This window comes from Pecten maximus, chromosome 17 (assembly GCF_902652985.1).
Source record: "Pecten maximus chromosome 17, xPecMax1.1, whole genome shotgun sequence".
In the NCBI taxonomy this organism is placed as follows: domain Eukaryota; kingdom Metazoa; phylum Mollusca; class Bivalvia; order Pectinida; family Pectinidae; genus Pecten; species Pecten maximus.
The window spans coordinates 822,999-832,195 of NC_047031.1; positions in this window are offsets into that span (position 1 = coordinate 822,999).

The window sequence follows — 9,197 nt, forward strand, 5'->3', positions numbered from 1 at the left end:
GCTCTTTGTGGTATTGGTAACTAGTATGTTATCATTGAACTATTAACTCATTGATAAGCTCTTTGTGGTATAGGTAAATAGTATGTTATCATTGAACTATTAACTCATTGATAAGCTCTTTGTGGGATTGGTAACTAGTATGTTATCATTGAACTATTAACCCATTGCTAAGCTCTTTGTGGTATAGGTAACTAGTATGTTATCATTGAACTATTAACTCATTGATAAGCTCTTTGTGGTATTGGTAAATAGTATGTTATCATTGAACTATTAACTCATTGCTAAGCTCTTTGTGGTATTGGTAACTAGTATGTTATCATTGAACTATTAAGGTAGCACACCACAGTAAGACAGCCTGGCCATGGGCAATTTTTTTGTTAAGCAAATAACTCCTGTATTATGATATGTATAAAAAATGAAAAAATAAATGTACACTATAATTGGTATATCCAGTATGAAGTAGTACATACAGGCTTCACATTTATTAAAACAAAAGTCAATCAATTGGTTCCGGATTTTAAATATCCGGATTTTCCGAACGTGTGTTTACACAGGAAATTTAGTTTCGCCTACAGCGCAAAATGGAAGCCCACAGAAAAGGTAAGATAGCGGAAAAACTTAATTTACAACATATGTCCAAACAAGATTAATTCTGTCTTTGGGATAGAGATATTTAATTTTAAATAGGTTTCAGAAAAAAAATTGTGTAGAGAATTGTGCCATTTTGGGTCAAATATCATAATATTTTGCAATTTTTGAGAATTTTTTAAGCTGTTACCATGGTATTCGCAGCTCTAAAAATCACAGAAAATATCAGTTTACTTATCCTTCAGAGCTCTATTAAAATTGCAAATGTTGTACAGATTTCAAATATATATACTTTATTAGAGGTTATATGTAAGGTTAACTGGCAATGTTTACATATCTAAAGCGTGTGCCATATTTTTCAGAATTTGGCATTTTTACTGTACACTGCTACCTAACTCATTGCTAAGCTCTTTGTGGTATAGGTAACTAGTATGTTATCATTGAACTATTAACTCATTGCTAAGCTCTTTGTGGTATAGGTAACTAGTATGTTATCATTGAACTATTAACTCATTGCTAAGCTCTTTGTGGGATTGGTAACTAGTATGTTATCATTGAACTATTAACTCATTGATAAGCTCTTTGTGGTATAGGTAAATAGTATGTTATCATTGAACTATTAACTCATTGATAAGCTCTTTGTGGGATTGGTAACTAGTATGTTATCATTGAACTATTAACCCATTGCTAAGCTCTTTGTGGTATAGGTAACTAGTATGTTATCATTGAACTATTAACTCATTGATAAGCTCTTTGTGGTATTGGTAAATAGTATGTTATCATTGAACTATTAACTCATTGCTAAGCTCTTTGTGGTATTGGTAACTAGTATGTTATCATTTAACTATTAAGGTAGCACACCACAGTAAGACAGCCTGGCCATGGGCAATTTTTTTGTTAAGCAAATAACTCCTGTATTATGATATGTATAAACAATGAAAAAATAAATGTACACTATAATTGGTATATCCAGTATGAAGTAGTACATACAGGCTTCACATTTATTAAAACAAAAGTCAATCAATTGGTTCCGGATTTTAAATATCCGGATTTTCCGAACGTGTGTTTACACAGGAAATTTAGTTTCGCCTACAGCGCAAAATGGAAGCCCACAGAAAAGGTAAGATAGCGGAAAAACTTAATTTACAACATATGTCCAAACAAGATTAATTCTGTCTTTGGGATAGAGATATTTAATTTTAAATAGGTTTCAGAAAAAAAATTGTGTAGAGAATTGTGCCATTTTGGGTCAAATATCATAATATTTTGCAATTTTTGAGAATTTTTTAAGCTGTTACCATGGTATTCGCAGCTCTAAAAATCACAGAAAATATCAGTTTACTTATCCTTCAGAGCTCTATTAAAATTGCAAATGTTGTACAGATTTCAAATATATATACTTTATTAGAGGTTATATGTAAGGTTAACTGGCAATGTTTACATATCTAAAGCGTGTGCCATATTTTTCAGAATTTGGCATTTTTACTGTACACTGCTACCTAACTCATTGCTAAGCTCTTTGTGGTATAGGTAACTAGTATGTTATCATTGAACTATTAACTCATTGCTAAGCTCTTTGTGGTATAGGTAACTAGTATGTTATCATTGAACTATTAACTCATTGCTAAGCTCTTTGTGGGATTGGTAACTAGTATGTTATCATTGAACTATTAACTCATTGATAAGCTCTTTGTGGTATAGGTAAGTAGTATGTTATCATTGAACTATTAACTCATTGATAAGCTCTTTGTGGGATTGGTAACTAGTATGTTATCATTGAACTATTAACCCATTGCTAAGCTCTTTGTGGTATAGGTAACTAGTATGTTATCATTGAACTATTAACTCATTGATAAGCTCTTTGTGGTATTGGTAAATAGTATGTTATCATTGAACTATTAACTCATTGCTAAGCTCTTTGTGGTATTGGTAACTAGTATGTTATCATTGAACTATTAAGGTAGCACACCACAGTAAGACAGCCTGGCCATGGGCAATTTTTTTGTTAAGCAAATAACTCCTGTATTATGATATGTATAAACAATGAAAAAATAAATGTACACTATAATTGGTATATCCAGTATGAAGTAGTACATACAGGCTTCACATTTATTAAAACAAAAGTCAATCAATTGGTTCCGGATTTTAAATATCCGGATTTTCCGAACGTGTGTTTACACAGGAAATTTAGTTTCGCCTACAGCGCAAAATGGAAGCCCACAGAAAAGGTAAGATAGCGGAAAAACTTAATTTACAACATATGTCCAAACAAGATTAATTCTGTCTTTGGGATAGAGATATTTAATTTTAAATAGGTTTCAGAAAAAAAATTGTGTAGAGAATTGTGCCATTTTGGGTCAAATATCATAATATTTTGCAATTTTTGAGAATTTTTTAAGCTGTTACCATGGTATTCGCAGCTCTAAAAATCACAGAAAATATCAGTTTACTTATCCTTCAGAGCTCTATTAAAATTGCAAATGTTGTACAGATTTCAAATATATATACTTTATTAGAGGTTATATGTAAGGTTAACTGGCAATGTTTACATATCTAAAGCGTGTGCCATATTTTTCAGAATTTGGCATTTTTACTGTACACTGCTACCTAACTCATTGATAAGCTCTTTGTGGTATAGGTAACTAGTATGTTATCATTGAACTATTAACTCATTGCTAAGCTCTTTGTGGTATAGGTAACTAGTATGTTATCATTGAACTATTAACTCATTGCTAAGCTCTTTGTGGGATTGGTAACTAGTATGTTATCATTGAACTATTAACTCATTGATAAGCTCTTTGTGGTATAGGTAAATAGTATGTTATCATTGAACTATTAACTCATTGATAAGCTCTTTGTGGGATTGGTAACTAGTATGTTATCATTGAACTATTAACCCATTGCTAAGCTCTTTGTGGTATAGGTAACTAGTATGTTATCATTGAACTATTAACTCATTGATAAGCTCTTTGTGGTATTGGTAAATAGTATGTTATCATTGAACTATTAACTCATTGCTAAGCTCTTTGTGGTATTGGTAACTAGTATGTTATCATTGAACTATTAAGGTAGCACACCACAGTAAGACAGCCTGGCCATGGGCAATTTTTTTGTTAAGCAAATAACTCCTGTATTATGATATGTATAAACAATGAAAAAATAAATGTACACTATAATTGGTATATCCAGTATGAAGTAGTACATACAGGCTTCACATTTATTAAAACAAAAGTCAATCAATTGGTTCCGGATTTTAAATATCCGGATTTTCCGAACGTGTGTTTACACAGGAAATTTAGTTTCGCCTACAGCGCAAAATGGAAGCCCACAGAAAAGGTAAGATAGCGGAAAAACTTAATTTACAACATATGTCCAAACAAGATTAATTCTGTCTTTGGGATAGAGATATTTAATTTTAAATAGGTTTCAGAAAAAAAATTGTGTAGAGAATTGTGCCATTTTGGGTCAAATATCATAATATTTTGCAATTTTTGAGAATTTTTTAAGCTGTTACCATGGTATTCACAGCTCTAAAAATCACAGAAAATATCAGTTTACTTATCCTTCAGAGCTCTATTAAAATTGCAAATGTTGTACAGATTTCAAATATATATACTTTATTAGAGGTTATATGTAAGGTTAACTGGCAATGTTTACATATCTAAAGCGTGTGCCATATTTTTCAGAATTTGGCATTTTTACTGTACACTGCTACCTAACTCATTGCTAAGCTCTTTGTGGTATAGGTAACTAGTATGTTATCATTGAACTATTAACTCATTGCTAAGCTCTTTGTGGTATAGGTAACTAGTATGTTATCATTGAACTATTAACTCATTGCTAAGCTCTTTGTGGGATTGGTAACTAGTATGTTATCATTGAACTATTAACTCATTGATAAGCTCTTTGTGGTATAGGTAAGTAGTATGTTATCATTGAACTATTAACTCATTGATAAGCTCTTTGTGGGATTGGTAACTAGTATGTTATCATTGAACTATTAACCCATTGCTAAGCTCTTTGTGGTATAGGTAACTAGTATGTTATCATTGAACTATTAACTCATTGATAAGCTCTTTGTGGTATTGGTAAATAGTATGTTATCATTGAACTATTAACTCATTGCTAAGCTCTTTGTGGTATTGGTAACTAGTATGTTATCATTGAACTATTAAGGTAGCACACCACAGTAAGACAGCCTGGCCATGGGCAATTTTTTTGTTAAGCAAATAACTCCTGTATTATGATATGTATAAACAATGAAAAAATAAATGTACACTATAATTGGTATATCCAGTATGAAGTAGTACATACAGGCTTCACATTTATTAAAACAAAAGTCAATCAATTGGTTCCGGATTTTAAATATCCGGATTTTCCGAACGTGTGTTTACACAGGAAATTTAGTTTCGCCTACAGCGCAAAATGGAAGCCCACAGAAAAGGTAAGATAGCGGAAAAACTTAATTTACAACATATGTCCAAACAAGATTAATTCTGTCTTTGGGATAGAGATATTTAATTTTAAATAGGTTTCAGAAAAAAAATTGTGTAGAGAATTGTGCCATTTTGGGTCAAATATCATAATATTTTGCAATTTTTGAGAATTTTTTAAGCTGTTACCATGGTATTCGCAGCTCTAAAAATCACAGAAAATATCAGTTTACTTATCCTTCAGAGCTCTATTAAAATTGCAAATGTTGTACAGATTTCAAATATATATACTTTATTAGAGGTTATATGTAAGGTTAACTGGCAATGTTTACATATCTAAAGCGTGTGCCATATTTTTCAGAATTTGGCATTTTTACTGTACACTGCTACCTAACTCATTGCTAAGCTCTTTGTGGTATAGGTAACTAGTATGTTATCATTGAACTATTAACTCATTGCTAAGCTCTTTGTGGTATAGGTAACTAGTATGTTATCATTGAACTATTAACTCATTGCTAAGCTCTTTGTGGGATTGGTAACTAGTATGTTATCATTGAACTATTAACTCATTGATAAGCTCTTTGTGGTATAGGTAAGTAGTATGTTATCATTGAACTATTAACTCATTGATAAGCTCTTTGTGGGATTGGTAACTAGTATGTTATCATTGAACTATTAACTCATTGCTAAGCTCTTTGTGGTATAGGTAACTAGTATGTTATCATTGAACTATTAACTCATTGATAAGCTCTTTGTGGTATTGGTAAATAGTATGTTATCATTGAACTATTAACTCATTGCTAAGCTCTTTGTGGTATTGGTAACTAGTATGTTATCATTGAACTATTAAGGTAGCACACCACAGTAAGACAGCCTGGCCATGGGCAATTTTTTTGTTAAGCAAATAACTCCTGTATTATGATATGTATAAACAATGAAAAAATAAATGTACACTATAATTGGTATATCCAGTATGAAGTAGTACATACAGGCTTCACATTTATTAAAACAAAAGTCAATCAATTGGTTCCGGATTTTAAATATCCGGATTTTCCGAACGTGTGTTTACACAGGAAATTTAGTTTCGCCTACAGCGCAAAATGGAAGCCCACAGAAAAGGTAAGATAGCGGAAAAACTTAATTTACAACATATGTCCAAACAAGATTAATTCTGTCTTTGGGATAGAGATATTTAATTTTAAATAGGTTTCAGAAAAAAAATTGTGTAGAGAATTGTGCCATTTTGGGTCAAATATCATAATATTTTGCAATTTTTGAGAATTTTTTAAGCTGTTACCATGGTATTCGCAGCTCTAAAAATCACAGAAAATATCAGTTTACTTATCCTTCAGAGCTCTATTAAAATTGCAAATGTTGTACAGATTTCAAATATATATACTTTATTAGAGGTTATATGTAAGGTTAACTGGCAATGTTTACATATCTAAAGCGTGTGCCATATTTTTCAGAATTTGGCATTTTTACTGTACACTGCTACCTAACTCATTGCTAAGCTCTTTGTGGTATAGGTAACTAGTATGTTATCATTGAACTATTAACTCATTGCTAAGCTCTTTGTGGTATAGGTAACTAGTATGTTATCATTGAACTATTAACTCATTGCTAAGCTCTTTGTGGGATTGGTAACTAGTATGTTATCATTGAACTATTAACTCATTGATAAGCTCTTTGTGGTATTGGTAAATAGTATGTTATCATTGAACTATTAACTCATTGATAAGCTCTTTGTGGGATTGGTAACTAGTATGTTATCATTGAACTATTAACCCATTGCTAAGCTCTTTGTGGTATAGGTAACTAGTATGTTATCATTGAACTATTAACTCATTGATAAGCTCTTTGTGGTATTGGTAAATAGTATGTTATCATTGAACTATTAACTCATTGCTAAGCTCTTTGTGGTATTGGTAACTAGTATGTTATCATTGAACTATTAAGGTAGCACACCACAGTAAGACAGCCTGGCCATGGGCAATTTTTTTGTTAAGCAAATAACTCCTGTATTATGATATGTATAAACAATGAAAAAATAAATGTACACTATAATTGGTATATCCAGTATGAAGTAGTACATACAGGCTTCACATTTATTAAAACAAAAGTCAATCAATTGGTTCCGGATTTTAAATATCCGGATTTTCCGAACGTGTGTTTACACAGGAAATTTAGTTTCGCCTACAGCGCAAAATGGAAGCCCACAGAAAAGGTAAGATAGCGGAAAAACTTAATTTACAACATATGTCCAAACAAGATTAATTCTGTCTTTGGGATAGAGATATTTAATTTTAAATAGGTTTCAGAAAAAAAATTGTGTAGAGAATTGTGCCATTTTGGGTCAAATATCATAATATTTTGCAATTTTTGAGAATTTTTTAAGCTGTTACCATGGTATTCGCAGCTCTAAAAATCACAGAAAATATCAGTTTACTTATCCTTCAGAGCTCTATTAAAATTGCAAATGTTGTACAGATTTCAAATATATATACTTTATTAGAGGTTATATGTAAGGTTAACTGGCAATGTTTACATATCTAAAGCGTGTGCCATATTTTTCAGAATTTGGCATTTTTACTGTACACTGCTACCTTATAAGGGCTGAAAAATGTTATTTTTTGGAAATTGTGCTTAATTATGCTTGATTAAGCTTCATTTTAGTTCATTATTGCTGAAAAATGCATAAAAACAATTTAAAACTTGTTTATTATCTGGCTTGTCATATTAGAGGAATCAAGGGAGGTAACTCGCATATTCACCCATTTTAAGGGTGGGTTAATTAAGCATAATGTTAATGAGTCAGTGTAAATTGAAAAGATATTCTATGTTTTATAACAAACCCAAAATAACTTATTGGGTATCTAACAAACCATATAGACTGAATTCTGGTTTGTTTTACCTGATTTATTACCCCGTATCCATGGAAACTATTACAGTAAGTGTTATTTTTTGAAATATTTGGTGAAACCATTATTTTCAATTTATTTATACATTGGTAAGCATGTAATTTCAATTGATGGAGTGTACGGTTGATACAATATTGTCAATTATTGTCACTTCCTTCGGTAAAGCAGAAAAAATAGCATTTTCCGCATAAAATGGGATCAGCGGACACTTTCATATGATCATTGGTACATATCTGAATTACCGGGGTGGAAACAGATGACTGTAATGTCATAGGCATGACATTTTGAAATCTTGGATGTCATGTCATGATTTATCAGTTAGAATATTGCATGTGTTGCTAAGCTGAGGTTTGGAAAGGAATTTGGTTATTTATTATGACACCATTGATTATTTATGACGTCATATATACCATCTGATGACGTCATAGTTACTGATGACGTCATGATAACTATGACGTCATATTACAAGGCTAAATTTGATAGTTGTATAGTATTTTTTTGCTTGATTACATGCACAGAGACTCAAAGTACCACATTCAACTCAAAACACAACTTTATTCAAGAGATATACAGAATTATGGGAGTTTTCATCTTTAAAATTACCTCCCCTTATTACTGGATTGGGAGAAAAAGTTGTCAAAATACACCTCTCAGGGAAATCAGCAATACTCGGTGACTATTAAAGATACACACTAACCCGATATGTCATTTTGTTCGTCGGAACATATTCTAGACATTCATGGGTTTTTTAGTAAAATTAGAATTAACAAAAGTGATGTATAAGGTAGCACACCACAGTAAGACAGCCTGGCCATGGGCAATTTTTTTGTTAAGCAAATAACTCCTGTATTATGATATGTATAAACAATGAAAAAATAAATGTACACTATAATTGGTATATCCAGTATGAAGTAGTACATACAGGCTTCACATTTATTAAAACAAAAGTCAATAAATTGGTTCCGGATTTTAAATATCCGGATTTTCCGAACGTGTGTTTACACAGGAAATTTAGTTTCGCCTACAGCGCAAAATGGAAGCCCACAGAAAAGGTAAGATAGCGGAAAAACTTAATTTACAACATATGTCCAAACAAGATTAATTCTGTCTTTGGGATAGAGATATTTAATTTTAAATAGGTTTCAGAAAAAAAATTGTGTAGAGAATTGTGCCATTTTGGGTCAAATATCATAATATTTTGCAATTTTTGAGAATTTTTTAAGCTGTTACCATGGTATTCGCAGCTCTAAAAATC